The 19,803-nt window shown below is 41.7% G+C and overlaps 1 long non-coding RNA gene across 2 annotated transcripts in view; it reads left to right on the forward strand.

The window, feature by feature from the left end:
• LOC146073917 (uncharacterized) overlaps nt 1–18,887 on the forward strand; it is a 50,721-nt gene extending 31,834 nt beyond the window's left edge. The window contains exon 4 of one of the 2 annotated variants that reach the window (XR_014473336.1): nt 18,193–18,887. This is a non-coding gene — a long non-coding RNA (uncharacterized LOC146073917). The remainder of the gene's footprint in view (nt 1–18,192) is intronic. The other variant, XR_014473335.1, reaches the window with a different exon arrangement.
• Nucleotides 18,888–19,803: the final 916 nt, after the last annotated feature.

The following is a 19,803-nucleotide window of genomic DNA, read 5'->3' on the forward strand; positions in this document are numbered from 1 at the left end:
AATGTAATAGGATGAGAGAATCAGAAAGTGAGAGATTTGGTAAGAAATCTCCATATTTTTTTTAAAGCGGCAATCATTTACACTGGTTTTGCAGTGCAAATGATTGCCGCTTTAAAAAAACCTGGAGATTTCTTACCAAATCTCTCACTTTCTGATTTTCTCATCCTATTACATTTCACCCATTATTTCAGATGTTAGTGGCTGAACTGTGCAAAATGAAAAAAAAAGAAAATAAAATGTACCCTCAGATAAGTTTCATCAATGCCGAAACAAGGTTGACATACACAAAAAATATGCCACGCAAAAAATATTAGTATATAAAAAAGAGAAAAGGCTGTAAGTAAGTTCCATCAGGTCCTGTCAGATCTCAGCATCGTGCTGCAATAGGTCCTGTCAGTTTAAAGCTTGTAGCTGTGTGTAACAATACTTCAGGTGAAGCGGGGTAGCACACTGTAAGCAAACACAGCATGACATTTTCCACGTAGACAGCCAAACCGTTTAAAGTGTTGTAATCTCCATATGTTCCATGTACCAATGCCTATTAACCCATTTGTAGGGGAAAGATGCAGGCACCAATATATTGTCTGTTCTAAAATAAATATTTAATGTTTTAATTAATAAGAAATGCATTGAAACAATAGATTAATGATGGTGAAATCATTATTTGGTACTCTTTACCTAGAAGGGCGCCCATCGCGGGCATCGCATGTACTAAAAAATCGCATGCGATGCGACCGACGCGATGACCGTGATTTCCCATAGGGAACAATGTTAAATGTCCCAATTGACCCGATTTTCCTGTTCAATGTCCCAATTGACCCGATTTTCCATAGGGAACATTGTTAAATGGCCCACAGAGGCCAAATAGGCACCCTGAAGTGTGAAATGGCCCCCCAATTGTTAACGCCACCCCACGATCAACGTCAACCCGAAGCGTGGCGAGCGTAGCGAGCCCGCGAGGGGCGGCGGTACGCGTCCTACAACCTTTTCATACCCCCACTATCCACGTCGGCGTGGAGTTGAGAATAGAAAGTGTGGCGAGCGCAGCGAGCCACTGAGCCCGAAGCGTGGCGAGCGCAGCGAGCCCCGCGAGGGGACGCGGACACCTTCACAGGTATACGCGGGCTTCACAGCTGTCCGCGTCCCCTCGCGGGGCTCGCTGCGCTCGCCACGCTTCAGGCTCGGTGGCTCGCTGCGCTCGCCACACTTTCACAGGTCGTAGGACGCATACCGCCGCCCCTCGTGGGCTCGCTGCGCTCGCCACGCTTCGGGTTGACGTTGATCGTGGGGTGGCGTTAACAATTGGGGGGCCATTTCACACTTCAGGGTGCCTATTTGGCCTCTGTGGGCCATTTGACATTGTTTCCTATGGAAAATCGGGTCAATTGGGACATTGAACAGGAAAATCGGGTCAATTGGGACATTTAACATTGTTCCCTATGGGAAATCGCGGTCATCGCGTCGATCGCATCGCATGCGATGCGACCGACGCGATTTTTTTTTCCTAACGATGCCCACGATCAAAATCGTGGGCGCCCTTCTAGGTAAAGAGTACCCATTATTTTAATTAATTTTTGTTTAATAATTGAAAAACAGGTTGAGTATCCCTTATCCGAAATGCTCGGGACCAGAAGAATTTTGGATAACGGATTATTCCGTATTTTGGAATATTTTTATATTTGAATGAGGTCTCTTGAGGTATCTGGCATTTATGTAGTATAAACATGCCAAACACATGAAATGCATACAAATATATTTTATTTGTGCATGAAACAAGGTTTTAAAACATGAAACAAAGGGGCAGATGTATTAAGCCTTAACAAGAGATAAATGCAAGAGTGATAAGGAGAGATAAATGTCCAGCCAATCACCTGCTAACTACCATGTTACAGGTTGTGTTTGAAAAACGTCAGTAAGGAGCTGATTGGCTGGCTGTTTATCTCTCTTTTTCACCCTTGCATTTATCTCTTGTTAAGGCTTAATACATCTTCCTCATAGTTTGTGTACTATAGTATCTCAGGCACTGACTTTGAATGCCAATCAATTATGGTCTTGCACATATTTATTGCCACTTACATATCATTTCCCCAGTAGTGCCAGTTATAGATGTACCCAGTAGGTTTTTAGCAAAAAAGAAAAATACATTTTGGAGACTATGGTTTTTGGAATAATTTGGATAACGGATATTTGGATAAGGGATGCTTAACCCATTGACTTGTGGCAGAATGGTCAAGTTTTAGTTCATTTAAGGCAGTGACTTATCCACAGGGCCAGACTGGGACCAGAAATTGTCCCTGGCATTTTGAGCACACAGGCTCACCTGTAGCAGGCGGGAACCTTGTGCAGCTACGCCATGCAGCGAAAAGGGGGCATGGCCTCATGGAAAGAAGGCGTGGCATCAATAAAAGGCCTTACACATTATGGAACATACCGTTATGCCCATTACACATTGCCGCACACTGAATTGCCCATTACATATTATGACACACAAGTAATGCCAATATTATGCCCCCAGTAATGTCCCTTACACATAATTCCCCCAAGTAGTGCACCTTACACATTGCCCACATAACAGCCCCTCCAGTATTATTAATATTAACAACCCCCTGTCCTCTAATTAAAATTTCTGTACCCCTCCACGTATAATAATACATACATATTTGTAGATGGCAGGAGTCAAGCGATGTCAGTACACAACAGAGGCAGCACCCTGAGCCCCTGATGCTGATCATTTTTTACATTGCAGCCTGCACTGCAGATCTGACTGATCCGTGCAGGCTGCCAACGTATATACGGCCGCTAAATACAAATCCGGCAGAATACGCCATCGGCCAAATATGAATCCGTAAATACGGCAGATTAGTAAATCGGCCCTATTTACAAATAGTATTTCGGCAAGGATACGACCGATGGCAATTGTATTCATTCATTTAAAAATACCCCCAATGGGTATTATGTGGCAAAAACCAGGCTAGATGGTTAACAGCCTGGTAGCTTTAAGTTGTGAAATAGTTTTTCGGAGAGACCAAGGTGGACGACATAATATTAGCCTAGGCACGATGATACAAATGCATGTATGACTTTTGGAAGATCTTCAGAGGGAAGCAATTACTTGAATCTGGCTATCTTCCTCAGATTATAGAATGGACATTTCATTGTGGCTAATAGTTGAGGTTTCATAATATCTACATTTTTATGGTTATTGTCGACTACACCCTTTTCTTGCATTAATCTTAAAGATCTTGAATTTTGGGCAAATTAATGTAGTATAGTCATATACATAAATGGCAAGTTGCTCTAACAATTTATTAAACGGTTACTCTCAGCATTGACTGTCCTGGGCTCCTTATTGGCTCCACACGTCACTTCTCATTGACATGAGTTTGGTTCGCCGATCACTGGCTGCTGCATAATAAAACCTTACTTTCAGCATTAGTACATGCCGGGATCTTGCAGGACAGGTTGTCAATATCCCGGCAGGCAAGTACTTATGCTGATAGAGTGATTCTTTTGTGCAGAAGCCGTTCACTGGCTCCTGTGTAGCAGAATCGTGATATGGGGTAGGAGGACAGCTACTCAGGCAACCCTTGAGCTTGCTGTGAGTTGTAGTTCTACGACAGCTGGATAGTAAAAGGTTACCTTAATACTATTGAGATTTGCCAGTCCAAAATAGCAGAAATAAATTTGTTATTTTTATTTTTTTACAATATCAACAGAGCTTTAGGAAAGCCTATTCAGCCAGCAGTACAGTATACATCAGGGTTGCCCCGGAAAGGTGGATTCTGGGGGACACCCGCTCGTGGCTTCCCCCCCCTGACCGCGGCGTTTAGCTAACCTGATTGCCGATCTCCGGAGGGGGCGGGGCGAAAGTGTCATAATCACACCATTTAGCCCCACCCCCTCCACGGAGATAGGACAACGAGGGTAATTTTCCAGCTTGGGGACGGGATTTAATGACATCACGCTCAAGCCCCGCCCCCGAACTCTTGCTGAAAGTCCCCTCTCCGAGCATATTGAGCCTGATTCAGGATGGCTCACTAAGCAGCCTAAATTCGCTGCTAAGCGAGCGGGTAAACGCTGCCCGCCGGGCAAGTGAAAGCCCTCCCCCCTTCGCCGCCAACTATCAAATGATTTCTTACCTGTTCGCAAAGAAAATTTAGTATGAGCTGTCTTTTATTTACCACAGACATGGCGGAATTCGGGGCGCTGACGTCATGTGACTGCTGATCTTCCAATGAAGCTCAGAGGAGCACCCGCTGCAGAGTTAAGTCAGCGCTAACCCGGAATTTGTACAAACACCTGCAATAGGTGGCAGAACAGCTCCAGCCTGGTACCACTCAGCCTGTAATGCAGAAAGTCACGGTGCTCTCGCTGCTGCTGGACAGTGATTAATGTACCTGAATCGTAAGAGTCTAACATTGACCCACCAGCCGGTGACCTTACGACCCTTTTGCTCGCCTCTCTCCAAATAATTTAGCTATGGGACCCTGAGACACATCTCTCCATTGTCACATTTAAAAAAAAAAAAAGTCTTAATTACAATATTTCAGTCTTTTACCAGTGCTGTAAAAAAAAATAATAATGTCACTAATAATTTAAAAAATATATATATTTATATAAAGACATCACTGGACGCGGTGAGAAACCTCATACCGGCCTTGTACATCTCACAGGCCCCGCTCAAGAAGATTTGGCAGCTCTGAATATTTTTACGTGAAAGTTTTATTATTTAATCTGGTACAAAGTACAAAGCAATATTATTTCACCAACAGCTTGCATAACGTACGAAGAAATATTGTGGCTTACAAAGCCAATGTTGTATATTCAGCTATTGTTAGGAATTATTAACACAGGAATGTACTTATCATGCAGCCTGTATCTTTCCTATGAAATATGTGATTTTTACATAAATTACGGGCTCGGTGGTATATAGAGGTTCCATTGAGACACTGAGGGTAATTTACTCATAAAGTTTAAATACCACCAATCAAACATCTGCTTTCTTTAAAGGTCACTTAAGAATATAGAGAAATTGCAAAATGTGCAGAAATGCTATTTTGTTCTTGAACAACGGCCCTGGTATTACAGGCAATACTCAATGCAGGGCTCTCTTAATGCATGGGCTTACTGGGCAGCTGCTCTAGAACCTCCCAAATCTAGGGGCCTTCGCGCAGGGGTTTGCTGGGGCCTCCGGAGTTTCTTGTGAGGCTAATAGTGATTGTTTATTATGTATTACACAAAATCAGAAACGTTCTCTACCTGCCACAAGCCAAACAGTTATTGGCTTTAAGATAATGCTAATTGCTGGATCGCTGATAGCAGGTGGAGAGAAACCATGGGAATTTATGATTTTTTACTTAAGTAGGGGCCCCAGTGCATTGCTTTGCCTAGGGCCCACAATGCCCTGACTCAATGTACAGTATATGTTATATAAGTGTGGTGCCAACTATTTTCACAGTGGTGTAACAATGGCTCTGCAGCCCAAGTAGTAACATGGTCTAAACAGATTACAATTCGTCTAGTGTTACCTACGCAATCTGCTGAAAATGTCCCTCCAAAAATGTCCACTGCCTTGGAGGAGACATATGCCAGAAGTCCTTCTGGACAGATGGATAGATGCTAGAGGTCCTACTGGGTAGTGTATATCGCTACTCAGAAGGTATAAATTCTGGGTAGTTATTTATTTTTATATATATATATATATATATAGTCTCAGTATAAGCGCACTCCAAGCCATCAATGTCCAAACGGGGTGCACCTTTATGGCAGCAACGTATGCTCCTATTATAATACACGACGGGCCCTTCAGGGTCCAATCAGGGCACTCACCAACAAAATATAGCAAAAGGCAAATTTATTAATACATCACCAAAGTGGGGACCGTAGTCCTAGTCGACGTTTCGGCCGATACCCGGCCTTTGTCAAGAAGACAGCCTCACAACCACACAGAAGCAGTGTTTGAAGATCACTGAGTTAGCCTTGGGCGCCCCCCTAAATAGTATAACATAACGCCAATTGATATCAGGTGTACATTAACTCACCCCCGTCCACGCCGTCTATCGTGTGCATTCATTATGGGACTTCCGCATCCAGACGCCGGATCCAATATGGCCGTGCGTTTCATTAGACCGGAAGTGTCGCGTTTATGCGTTCCACTTGCCGGAAAGCCAGTACTGTGGCTAGCGGAGCGTCCTGTTAATGGGAGTAGTTATGGCAACATATGCTGACGTCTGAGTTGTAGCTGAACTCAGGCGCTGGGCATGGTAAACGTAAGGTGGCATATAAACAAAACCAGTGCAAGCGGGCATCGTTTTACAAAGCGGAACAGTGTCCACTATTAGTATTTGTTTTTGGAGCTATTTAGAGGAGCGCCAGGCAAAACTGACAATATACAACTACATTTTCATATCACCATATGTGAATCATATTCAGGTGATATTTACAGCACATCTATATACAATAACATTATAATGATAAATGTATAAATAATATGAAGAAAAAGAAAATAATAATAATACCAGAAGAACCAAGAAATAAATAAAATAAAATAAACATTATTGTTCATACGCAGAATTATCTGAGTATGTGTCAATATACACATATCACATTCTCATATATTCAAAAAGCAGAGATGTGGGACGGGAACCTACGGTAACCATCAACCATGTGAACAGCGAACAGCCCAATATTCATAAAAAACAAGAAAATGAATTATTCTCATTTAACCCACGAGGGGCAATGGTGTCCAATTTGTATATCCATCGCGCCTCACATCTTTTGAGTGCAAGGATCCGGTCTCCTCCTCGTATTGGTTTGGTGATGTGGTCGATTAATATACATCGAATGGATGCTACTTGGTGTCCAAGCTGTATACAATGTCGTGCCACTGGTTTATCTGTAGTGCCAGAGGAAAGAGCCTGTCTTATATCGGTCCTGTGGTTCGCCATTCTTTCACGAAAGGGCCTAGATGTTAGGCCAACATAATATTTACCACAGGGACAGATAAGGGCATAGATGACGAAGGCACTGGTACATGTTAATCTGTGGTGTATTTTGATCCGTTGTCCACTGTGCGGGTGTGCGATGGAATCACCCGTCATCATCGAGTTACACGTGGTGCAACCCTTTGGGCACTTATAGCAGCCCATTTTATTAGACCTCAACCATTGGGTACCCTTAGTTGATGGGTGTAGGGTTGGTCTCATGAGAAGTTGGCGAAGGTTTGGGCAGCGGCGATAGGCGTTCATCGGTGCACTGTATTTGGATAGTTTCAATGTGTCATCGCTCCCAATAATCGGCCAGTACTGCTTCTGTAAGGCTTGGGTCGTGTTGGACATGTGATCAAAGGTCCCCACATGAACCATTCTGGGTTTTTGTGCTTCCTGAGTGTCCTCAGTCTGTGGCCTCTGATGTTTTAGTTTGGCCTTCCGTAGACATCTCGAGATTACGTTATCTGAGTAACCTCTGGCTCGAAATCTGTCACTCATTTCCTCTAGCTGTTTCTCTGCTGTCAGTTCACATGAGTTTGTTCTCAGAACTCTTAGAAACTGAGAAATTGGTAAATTTTCTTTAAGGTGAGTCGGATGTTGACTCCCTGCCTGTAGCAACGTGTTCCGATCTGTTTCCTTACGAAACAATGTATATCCCAGCTTATTACCATTGCGGGACACACAGACATCCAAAAATGTCACTGTTCGCTGATCCATAGAATAGGTAAACCGTATTGGTTCTGGTTCCGAATTTAGTCCCCTTATCATCTCCAAAAAATCATCTTGTGTTCCCGACCAGACGATAAAAACGTCATCAATAAATCTGACGTAGCACAGTAACTGTGCTGCGTATTTGGTGGTAATGTATTTGGACTCATATGATGCCATATACAAGTTTGCGTATGCGGGCGCTACGTTTGAGCCCATAGCGGTCCCGTTCACTTGTATATAGTAATTAGTACCATACATAAAGAAGTTCTTTTTTAAGACCAACTCAAGTAACATGATCAGAAATTCAGTAGGTGGGTTATTCTGACCACTTTCAACCAGATGTTCTTTTACTGCCTCGATACCCCCTGTATGCGGTATCACAGTATATAGAGATTGTATATCTAGGGACGCCAGCCAGATCTCCGAGTCAGGTAGTGTGAGATCTCTAATTCTGGTAAGAAAATCGGCCGTGTCCCTGATATAACTCCTTGTTGACTTCATCAATGGTTGCAGGTACTGATCCACATACATGGCTAACGGCTGTAACAATGACCCCCTGGCAGATATTATAGGGCGGCCAGGGGGATTGTCCAGCCGTTTGTGGACCTTAGGTAAAGTGTACATTATAGGTGTGATAGGATGTTCCACAACCAAACAATCCACCATTTTAGCATCAACCCATCCAGCATTAAAGCCCAAGGTAATAGCTGCATCAATTTCTTTCTTTATGGTAATTGTAGGGTTTGAATCTAAACATCTGTACACATTTATATCCGCTAATTGGTTGCGGATTTCTGCATCATATTTGGTCCAATCTTGTACCACCACCGCCCCGCCCTTATCCGCGGGGCGAATCACTATGGTGTCATTACTTCTCAGATTGGATAACGCTTGTCGTTGTGCCATGGTCAAATTCTGATAAGTAGGCCAACTTGTAGTGGCCTTGTTTTTATCAAACTTGACCATCCTCATAAAAGTGTTGATACTCTGATTTGTAGCAGGTGGATCAAATTTACTGCTCTTAAGGCTCTTAAGTTGACTCGTATTGATAAATGTTTCAGTATCCCCAAAGTGATCTTTTAATCTAAGCTTCCTCCCAAATTTGTAGTGATCTACTTCCCAATTGAATGGGTCGTGTATGGAGGTGGGTATGTAAGATAAGCCAAGTGCAAGGGTAGAGTTTTCAGCCTCACTCAGTACATATGAGGACAGATTAAATACTGTCTCTAAGTTCTGGCTCTGGGAGAAGAGCCAGAACTTAGAGACAGTATTTAATCTGTCCTCATATGTACTGAGTGAGGCTGAAAACTCTACCCTTGCACTTGGCTTATCTTACATACCCACCTCCATACACGACCCATTCAATTGGGAAGTAGATCACTAAAAATTTGGGAGGAAGCTTAGATTAAAAGATCACTTTGGGGATACTGAAACATTTATCAATACGAGTCAACTTAAGAGCCTTAAGAGCAGTAAATTTGATCCACCTGCTACAAATCAGAGTATCAACACTTTTATGAGGATGGTCAAGTTTGATAAAAACAAGGCCACTACAAGTTGGCCTACTTATCAGAATTTGACCATGGCACAACGACAAGCGTTATCCAATCTGAGAAGTAATGACACCATAGTGATTCGCCCCGCGGATAAGGGCGGGGCGGTGGTGGTACAAGATTGGACCAAATATGATGCAGAAATCCGCAACCAATTAGCGGATATAAATGTGTACAGATGTTTAGATTCAAACCCTACAATTACCATAAAGAAAGAAATTGATGCAGCTATTACCTTGGGCTTTAATGCTGGATGGGTTGATGCTAAAATGGTGGATTGTTTGGTTGCGGAACATCCTATCACACCTATAATGTACACTTTACCTAAGGTCCACAAACGGCTGGACAATCCCCCTGGCCGCCCTATAATATCTGCCAGGGGGTCATTGTTACAGCCGTTAGCCATGTATGTGGATCAGTACCTGCAACCATTGATGAAGTCAACAAGGAGTTATATCAGGGACACGGCCGATTTTCTTACCAGAATTAGAGATCTCACACTACCTGACTCGGAGATCTGGCTGGCGTCCCTAGATATACAATCTCTATATACTGTGATACCGCATACAGGGGGTATCGAGGCAGTAAAAGAACATCTGGTTGAAAGTGGTCAGAATAACCCACCTACTGAATTTCTGATCATGTTACTTGAGTTGGTCTTAAAAAAGAACTTCTTTATGTATGGTACTAATTACTATATACAAGTGAACGGGACCGCTATGGGCTCAAACGTAGCGCCCGCATACGCAAACTTGTATATGGCATCATATGAGTCCAAATACATTACCACCAAATACGCAGCACAGTTACTGTGCTACGTCAGATTTATTGATGACGTTTTTATCGTCTGGTCGGGAACACAAGATGATTTTTTGGAGATGATAAGGGGACTAAATTCGGAACCAGAACCAATACGGTTTACCTATTCTATGGATCAGCGAACAGTGACATTTTTGGATGTCTGTGTGTCCCGCAATGGTAATAAGCTGGGATATACATTGTTTCGTAAGGAAACAGATCGGAACACGTTGCTACAGGCAGGGAGTCAACATCCGACTCACCTTAAAGAAAATTTACCAATTTCTCAGTTTCTAAGAGTTCTGAGAACAAACTCATGTGAACTGACAGCAGAGAAACAGCTAGAGGAAATGAGTGACAGATTTCGAGCCAGAGGTTACTCAGATAACGTAATCTCGAGATGTCTACGGAAGGCCAAACTAAAACATCAGAGGCCACAGACTGAGGACACTCAGGAAGCACAAAAACCCAGAATGGTTCATGTGGGGACCTTTGATCACATGTCCAACACGACCCAAGCCTTACAGAAGCAGTACTGGCCGATTATTGGGAGCGATGACACATTGAAACTATCCAAATACAGTGCACCGATGAACGCCTATCGCCGCTGCCCAAACCTTCGCCAACTTCTCATGAGACCAACCCTACACCCATCAACTAAGGGTACCTAATGGTTGAGGTCTAATAAAATGGGCTGCTATAAGTGCCCAAAGGGTTGCACCACGTGTAACTCGATGATGACGGGTGATTCCATCGCACACCCGCACAGTGGACAACGGATCAAAATACACCACAGATTAACATGTACCAGTGCCTTCGTCATCTATGCCCTTATCTGTCCCTGTGGTAAATATTATGTTGGCCTAACATCTAGGCCCTTTCGTGAAAGAATGGCGAACCACAGGACCGATATAAGACAGGCTCTTTCCTCTGGCACTACAGATAAACCAGTGGCACGACATTGTATACAGCTTGGACACCAAGTAGCATCCATTCGATGTATATTAATCGACCACATCACCAAACCAATACGAGGAGGAGACCGGATCCTTGCACTCAAAAGATGTGAGGCGCGATGGATATACAAATTGGACACCATTGCCCCTCGTGGGTTAAATGAGAATAATTCATTTTCTTGTTTTTTATGAATATTGGGCTGTTCGCTGTTCACATGGTTGATGGTTACCGTAGGTTCCCGTCCCACATCTCTGCTTTTTGAATATATGAGAATGTGATATGTGTATATTGACACATACTCAGATAATTCTGCGTATGAACAATAATGTTTATTTTATTTTATTTATTTCTTGGTTCTTCTGGTATTATTATTATTTTCTTTTTCTTCATATTATTTATACATTTATCATTATAATGTTATTGTATATAGATGTGCTGTAAATATCACCTGAATATGATTCACATATGGTGATATGAAAATGTAGTTGTATATTGTCAGTTTTGCCTGGCGCTCCTCTAAATAGCTCCAAAAACAAATACTAATAGTGGACACTGTTCCGCTTTGTAAAACGATGCCCGCTTGCACTGGTTTTGTTTATATGCCACCTTACGTTTACCATGCCCAGCGCCTGAGTTCAGCTACAACTCAGACGTCAGCATATGTTGCCATAACTACTCCCATTAACAGGACGCTCCGCTAGCCACAGTACTGGCTTTCCGGCAAGTGGAACGCATAAACGCGACACTTCCGGTCTAATGAAACGCACGGCCATATTGGATCCGGCGTCTGGATGCGGAAGTCCCATAATGAATGCACACGATAGACGGCGTGGACGGGGGTGAGTTAATGTACACCTGATATCAATTGGCGTTATGTTATACTATTTAGGGGGGCGCCCAAGGCTAACTCAGTGATCTTCAAACACTGCTTCTGTGTGGTTGTGAGGCTGTCTTCTTGACAAAGGCCGGGTATCGGCCGAAACGTCGACTAGGACTACGGTCCCCACTTTGGTGATGTATTAATAAATTTGCCTTTTGCTATATTTTGTTGGTGAGTGCCCTGATTGGACCCTGAAGGGCCCGTCGTGTATTATATATATATATATATATATATATATAGATTGCCTCTGGCAATAAGCATGTACCTCCCTGGCAATGGGTATGTAACTCCCTGGAAATGAGCGTGTCAATCCCTGGCAATGAGCATGTAACTCCTTAGCAATGGGCATGTAACTCCCTGGCAATGAGCATGTAAGTCACTGGCAATGGACCACTTAACCCACTGGTAACAAGCAAAAAAAAACACTGGCAATGAATAATAAACCCCTGGAAAAGAACAGGAAACCCATGGCTATGAGCGTGTAATCCCTGGTAAGGAGCATGAAACCCCTAACAATGAGCATGTAACCCCCTGGCAAAAAGCATGAAACCCCTAGCAATGAGCATGCAACTACTGTCAATTAACATGAAACCCTTGAAAATGAGCATTTAGGTAAAACAAATATATTATAATAGGGAAGGGGGGTGCAAAATGTCTAGATATACCACTGACCACTGTATTTCACCTGAAAACATGTATTTTGAAAGCTGTTCAAGCAGCAAATTTTACAAGAAATAAGAACCAATCAGATACTATCTATTATCTTTTAAAAGGTGCTAGATAAATAATAAGTATATTCTGATTGGTTGCCCATAGACATCCCATGTGAAATAGAACTCCCATCTTTAGTAAATTCCCCCTTTAAAGTGACTTACGGTATATATTGGATGTTTGGAAGGTTCAGCTTCTTCTTGCACTTTTATTTTCCACCCACCATTACTGTTGTTTACTTGTTTTTTGGCTGGTTTGATTGTGTTGCTTACTAGACTTAAAATTTTTTACCAACAGCGAATGCATGTGGCACAGGGGTTGGCTGTGGGTCATTGACATGGGTTAGGCTGGTGTCACAACCTGAGGGGGGACCTAGCGAGAGGGAGATATACTTCCACAACCCCCTATACAGCATGTGCCTTGTTCAAATGTAGCTTGTTGCAGCCTATTTCTGTTTCAATCAATGAATTAGTTGAACGTCAATAGACAATGCATCATTGTTGTACCATTAATTGTCAATAGGTGGCAGCACTGCACACACAATAAGTACAGACATCATCCTCTTTTGACATACTGTACCTGGATAATCCAACACACTGCATTACTGCAACACACCTTTCTAGACATAGTACTCAGGGCTGGGGAGGTACAGTAACAAATGATTGCAAATCACACATTAGGCAACTCCGGCTCCTGCACTGCAACCTACTGTAACTATGGACCTTGTTCAGGTCCATTCATTCGCATGGTCATTTCTGCACATGTGCATATGCCAGGTGCGTGTCGCCACGGTGAACAGGGTGTCCGCTGGGCGCACGCACTCAAGTGTGCGGATGGGGGCATGGGGGAGTGGCCCAGGTCATTTGCAGATGGAAACTCCCAGCGTTTCATGGGCATTCCCATGAGAACGCTGGGCATTCTCATGCAAAAGCCTTGATGAAGCAAGTGCTGGTTGTCAGCTGCCCGTCCACTTCCTCCTGAGTGTCCATGCATATGTAAGTGGCACCTTCACCATCATTCGATGGTCGTCGACCATCGAATGATGTGGGTTGATCCTAGGTTGCGAATGGATGTGTAAAATCCATTTGCAGGCCCTCCGAGGGAATTGCCCTTGTTGAATGGGTGGCAACCAGGCCACCATTCACAAGACAGGGTTTGGTGGACTCACAACAGGTAACCTGGAGCCTTCAATTCTTCTGGGGAGTACTCAGGGATCAGACAAGTTGTTCAATGCAAGAAGGAAGTGCCAGAGGCCTAACCTATATCCCCCTTGCCTGTCTGTGATTGGTGATTGGTTGCAAGTCACAGCATCAATTAACCCCGGGAAGTAATTGTGCACACCTTGATCACATGATCAAGTGCACAGGTCAGAGTAACAACATCACAGGGAATTCATTAGAGGAATCTGACATGTGACTGCAAGTGTTATGGCGGCGCTCATGCAGTATAGGACCAGCTTGTGATCACTGTGGGACGCCGCCAAGGCCCCAGTGAATCATCCTGCACATCATGCCGTGGAGAATGACTGGATTGACAAGATACAATTGTGAATTTTGTGGTATTGGTTAGTTGTGCATTTGGAAGTACTGTACTGTTGAGATATCATAGTAGATTTTGAGGTTTTGGGGAGATAAAGTAGATGATTTGAATGAAACATTGAGAAAATGGTGCATTGGACATATTGGTGATATAAAGTGGTAGATTTGGAGGTACTATAGAGGTAAAGTGGGATATATGGAGGTACTATAGAGATAAAGTGGTAAATTTGTAAGATTTTGAGGTACTATAGAGATAAAGTGGTAGATTTGTGAGATTTGGTGGTACTATAGAGATAAAGTGGTAGATTTGTAAGATGTTGTTGTACTATAGAGATAAAGTGGTAAATATGTAAGATTTTGTTGTACTATAGAGATAAAGTGGTAAATATGTGAGATTTGGAGGTGCTACAGATATAAAGTGGTAGATATGGAGGTACTATAGAGATAAATTGGTAGAATTATGAGATTTGGAGGTACTATAGAGATAAAGTGGGAGATTTTGAGGTACTATAGAGATAAAGTGGGAGATTTGGGAGATTTTGAGGTACTGTACTGGTGAGATAAAGTGGTAGATTAGTGAGATTTGGAGATACTGTAGAGATACTGTAAAGTGGTAGATTTGTGAGATTTTGAGGTACTATGAATAAACAGCAAGATGTATCAACCTTCAAAAGTGATTAAATGGAGAGTGATAAACAACCAGCCAATCAGCTCCTACCTGTTATTTTTCAAACCCAGCCTGTAACATGACAGGTAGGAGCTGATTGGCTGGCTGTTTATCACTCTCCATTTTATCAAGCTTGATACATCTGGGCCAAAGTGGTAAATTTGTGAGATTTGGAGATACTATAGAGATAAAGTGGGAGATTTGTGAGATTTGGAGGTACTATAGAGATACAGTGGGAGATTTGGAGGTACTATAGAGATAAAGTGGGAGATTTGTGAGATTTGGAGGTACTATAGAGATACAGTGGGAGATTTGGAAGTGCTACAGAGATAAAGTGGTAGATTTGGGAGTTTTGGATGTACTGGCGAGATATAGTAGAGGACCTGGTGGAACTGTTATGAGAATGTTCTTGGTAAGGAGAGATTTTCCTTCCTGGCATGAAAAGAATTTCACTTTCCCCTTTTTATGTTTAGTGACATTACTGTCAAGTCATTATCGAGTGTCACAATGTTACTATTATAATGTAACAGATTTATCACTTTCATCACTTTTAGACCAAGAGGTAAGATAATGATTATGTTATTATGTATTCAAATATATCAAGGTGCCAGCCTTTCTTAGGTCAATGATTAACTTATCTCTTTAGCATAACGATCGCTTCATTCATTACCTAATACAAAATTTCAAACATATTTTGTTCTTATTTTAATATCAGCTTTAAAAAAATATATATTGCATGGTACGAAACCTTTGGATAATAAATTTCTCTTGATGTGTATCATAAAGATACATTTTCCAGTTCCACCGCCTCTGACTCTGTCGGGTCACTTTTGTCAACTTACTATCCCGGCGAGAGGTGAAAGCTTTATGGAGAAGGGAAGACAAAGGAATCTCTAGTCCAGGGAGTCCATTCGCATCGTCAGCATTTCAATACCCTATTATTCTTATCCTTAATGATTTGCCTGGCCCCAACTTTGAATTTGTTCTCCTCTTGCGCATCAGAACTTTTTGTCAGTTTTGTTTCCTGTTCTGAAGTCCCTAGGCTCTCTTTGTTAAATGGTGACAGTAGCAGATTTAAAGACTTTTTTTTTTACCCTGCTTAGCTATGGCAATTAACAATACCAAGCAAGGAAGGCTGAGATGGCAAAATTCGACAGCAAGGAAGTAATAGCTGAAACAAATGAATTTTTTGCCTGACGTGTTAAGCTTGTGTCTTTCCATTAGTTGATGATTCAAGGGCTCCATTTTAGAACATGTGATGTGACAAATATAGATTATGACTGTAACATTTCCTAAAGAATAAAAAAAAGCTCTATGGCTGATCAAGATGGCAATTTCTATAATGAATGGCTCGCTAACAATAGCTGAAACACAAATGATGTCTGTGGTTCAGGATTAGGTTTTATTACAGTAAATGTCCTGCAGTTGGAGCGGACCCAATGATTGATCGTCCATTTTGGTTTGCTCATCGGTTTTGCATTTTGTTGAGTTCAATTCAGGTGCAATTTATATCCAGTGCAGTGCATTATGCAAATTAAATTCATATAGCATTGATAGCAAGGCTATAATTGTTTGCTATGGATTACACCTCTGCTTTTCCTTCAATTGTAGCTAGCAGGGCTATCTAAACAATATTGTAGGTTCTGGGCACAGTAATGCAATGGGAGACCCTATTGACCCTTTTACAGTTACTGTATAAAAGTTTTTTTTTTCAAAATCATGACTTATCCCTCCTGTGGTCCTGTACTGTGTCTCCAGTTTCTTCCATTCTATACAGTGAATGGCTTTCAGCACTCTCATTGGTGGATCGCTTTTGCAATCCACCAATCAGCACGCTGACAGCTATTCACTATCTGGCAGTTTCCCCCTGGCCTAGCCTGCCCGCACCCAAAGGCCCCCAGAATTGTAGGGTCCTGGACAGCTGTCCAGTGGCACACATACATCAAGAACCCTACCTCCTGGAATATGTATTTACAGATGGTGCCCTCTTCCATCTGGGGGCTAGCGGTCGGATCGCTAACCACCAGCCCCTGGCAGCTGCCGGAAGGGGACGCGCGTGCTTCCCCTTCAAACGGAGCTCCTCGCTGGTTCCCAACGATCGCCCCCACCTCCCCCTAACCCTGCCCATCTTCCCGAAGCAGAGACAGGCATGGTTCACTATTTGTTTCTGCTTGGAGAAATAAACGGCCTGATTTAGCCCTGGCAATGATTGAAAGACCGTGCCTATGTGCAGTGTGCTGTGCGCATGTGCAGGGTCCCCTTGCAAATGGACCAAGCAAAGGCTAGTCCTCGCTTGCGGCCTGCAAGGTGATTGACAGGTGCCGGGCATTCAGGGGCGCAATGCCAGCATTTTCCCGGGAGTGTCCCCTTAGTACCCTAGGCAACCAAGGCATTTACCTGACTTAATTTTAGAACTGTTACAGAATGTTTTGTCCAAGCACAACATTACTATTTTTAAACTATTTATGAGAAATAAATAGTTTATTGGTCTGAGACTATTAAACAGTTAATTGGTCTGAGACTATTTTTCTTTCATCCATACACTGATTTACAGTAAATAGGTGTACAAAGCTTTATCACCCGAGAGAAGGCAAAGATACATTCTATGGTTAAATCGAGCTTTCGTTGGGAGCTGAGAAAAGATAAGCATTTTAAACAATGGAGCTATAGTTAAACTTAACTAGATATGTTGCTTTAGGATGGGAAGGCGGACTACACTCAAGATAAAGTTTCTTTGTGCAACATTACGTGGAGATAAAAGAGAACGCGTGCCTGTACAGTAGCCATAAAGTATGTGTTTTAATGGTATTTCACTGCACATATCAATTTTCACATTAATATCAACAACACAGAAAGATGCTGTTAGAGTTTAATTTATCATATTTTGCTGAACTCATCATATTTTGCTGTATGTTCTCACAGATGTTTTAACTGAGGAAAAGGCCCATGTGCAGCCTCCTCCATCCGAGCCCCCTTCTTTCTACCAGCAGCCACACAGCACTAAAGAATATGAGCACTAGATTGCGCAAACTCTAATGTGTATGTGCAGAGCCAGTGGCGGATATTGTTGTTGATGAGCCCTAGTGCAAAATTATCAGTTGGGCACCCTCCTCCACCCAAACCCAAGTTCACAATATGCAAACGGCAGTGGGTTACAGGGGGAGGCAGAGAGTGACTGGTAGAGGCAGTGGGAGGTAGAGTGTGACAGGGGGTACATTTCTATTCAGCAGTTTAATGTGATTTTTTAAATTGTAATAAACCACAACAACACTACTGTAAACTAGTAGCATTTATGTAACCAATCAGAAGGGATCATTTCCCTGTTGGACATTTGACCCTGCTTTAAATATCCCACTTGGACCAGCTCTCTACTTAATATCTCCCATAGGATCCACCATACTGGAAACTCACTTTTGGGACACCACCACCTGCTAACTACTTGGAGCCTATCCTGTTTACTCAAACTTGGTCACTTCATACCACCAGAATCAAGGTCAAGGCATCCAGACAGGTCTATGGACACCCACCATACCAGTTTTCCTACCATCTTCTATTTGGGAGACTACGCTTAAACTTTGAAGAGAGCATCCATAGGAACAAGCGGGACATACTGTACTGTACCATAAGTATTATATGGTCCATCCAACCCCTACTATTAAGTGCACCCCCATTTTTTTATATTGTGTTTTATATGATTCATATTATACATTGTGTCCATATATATGTTATTATTTAATGTTACTATGTTTTAGTCTAAATTAAATAAAAAAAAACTTTTTTTTACTTATACTACCCAACTGATCAGTTCTAAAGTTTTTTAACAATAGTCTGAATAATTAATATAATCTAGCGCTCCACCAATTGTTTTTCTCTTGTTACCTCCCTTTTTCTGGGGACTGACCCTCCCCTAGTAGTGAGCAGCTGGCTCAACACTCCATCACATAATGCCTATTCTTTCACCTAGGTGAAATCACTTTTTTCCTCAGAGGCTGCAGTGTGTAGCAGGCTCTGTAAATGTGAAGTCGGGATGGTTTCGATATTCTGAACATTGATGATCTACTTTACCAACCATCAATGGTCTGATGGTCCTGCCATTGATGTTTGTGAGAATGTTTCATGAAAAAAAAATGTTTTATTAAAATGATTTGGATGTATTTTAAATTGTTCTTAACCTAATTCAATAATAAAAAAACATTATTAATTTCTGAGCAGTTTTTGGAAAAACATTCACCAGTTAAGTGGTTACGAGAGCAATATTATTTAGTAATTGTATTATAAAGTTAACATTCATTTTAATTGGTTGCAAAAATTAAACAGGAATGTGTCTACACGACATGAATTAGTACTTTATTTGCTTTACGCCGACCATCGAACGATTTCTCTCCCCTATGGTTGCACGCAAGGGGATGTATTCTTGTCCACGTCCCCTCACATGGTACTGAGGGGATCTGACAATGAACAATTTTTTTTTTAAATGTATTAAATTGTGTATTTGGTGTATATGAAACATAAATGCATTTCATGTTTAGTACTTTCGTCTCATCCTGAAGATAATGATATGAAAATGTTCCAAAATACAGAAAACTACAAAAACTTCTGCTCCCAAGCATTTTGTAAATGGGAACCTCAATCTCTACTTTGTTATTTAGTTTACATAGAAAATGGCTTTATTTACATTAAACATAAATACCTTATTTGGTTCACATGAAATATTACTTTATTTACTTTTCATTAATAAAAAACTAATTTACCTTAGGTTAAACAGAATTTTATTTAAACTTTACTGTATTAAAACAATATTTTTTTTACTTTACATAAAACAGTATTTTATGTTACATCTAAATCATTTGTTATTTACATGAATTGGTAGTTTATTTAGTTTACATGAAACTGTACTTTATTTGCATTAAACAGTATTTTATTTACTTTACATGAAATAGTATTTAATTTAAATTACATGAATAAATATGGTAATTACAATAACATAGATAATTCTTTC

Source organism: Crinia signifera, chromosome 4 (genome assembly GCF_055691185.1).
Source record: "Crinia signifera chromosome 4, ASM5569118v1, whole genome shotgun sequence".
NCBI lineage: Eukaryota > Metazoa > Chordata > Amphibia > Anura > Myobatrachidae > Crinia > Crinia signifera.